Raw genomic sequence first — 919 nt, forward strand, 5'->3', positions numbered from 1 at the left:
ACATACATATGTTCATCAGAGTATACCAACGAAGGATAAGTTAATACAAGGAGATAACGAGAGCACAAAACTACTCTAGAAAATTACACGCACAATAGTTGCGTTCTAGATGCTCACGATATTCACGATTTGCAGGCTTTTTGTAGGAAAGCGTTCCAGGTGCCAAAAAACCTGAAAGTTAAACCTCTTTTGTGAGAGTAATTTGCTCTCTCTCTCAGTCCGAAGTTTTTCTTCCTGCAAGTTCATGAAAAGTGTCAAACGATAGGCAGGGTGGCATCTGTAAACATAAACAGATAACAAAGAACAAGAACGGAGACAATGAAATAAATACGTCAAGCATTGCAAATGTGTGAGATTGGATCGTGTCTTGCCCGCAAACGTTCAAATAAACGCGTTAATTCAACAAAAAATTTCTTTTTCTTGTCCGCGCACTTCCTGACCACGACGACCAGAAGGCAAGTGCGCTTTTTTTTGTCAAATAAAATGCGAGACGGTTGATAAAGATATTTGATCGTCTCCATGGCGCTTAACATTAAAAAAAATTTAAGTAGTTACAGGAAAAGTGGTTTTTCGCGTTCCAGGTGACTTTTATTTTTTCTCTCTTGCTCCTCTCTTTCAATAGAGTAAATTTGTTATTTGACAGTTTTACAGTTTTTTACACGAAGTTATCTGGAACGCAACTAATGACAAACATGAACAAATGTGCAACATATCCATAACTTTTGACAATCAGTACAGTTCGCATTTATATCAACGAGCAGCTTATTAGANATTTGTTATTTGACAGTTTTACAGTTTTTTACACGAAGTTATCTGGAACGCAACTAATGACAAACATGAACAAATGTGCAACATATCCATAACTTTTGACAATCAGTACAGTTCGCATTTATATCAACGAGCAGCTTATTAGATTTGT

This window comes from Rhagoletis zephyria, unplaced genomic scaffold (assembly GCF_001687245.7).
Source record: "Rhagoletis zephyria isolate East Lansing unplaced genomic scaffold, Rhagoletis_zephyria_1.1 Rzeph_scaffold_16885, whole genome shotgun sequence".
NCBI classification, from domain to species: Eukaryota; Metazoa; Arthropoda; class Insecta; order Diptera; family Tephritidae; genus Rhagoletis; species Rhagoletis zephyria.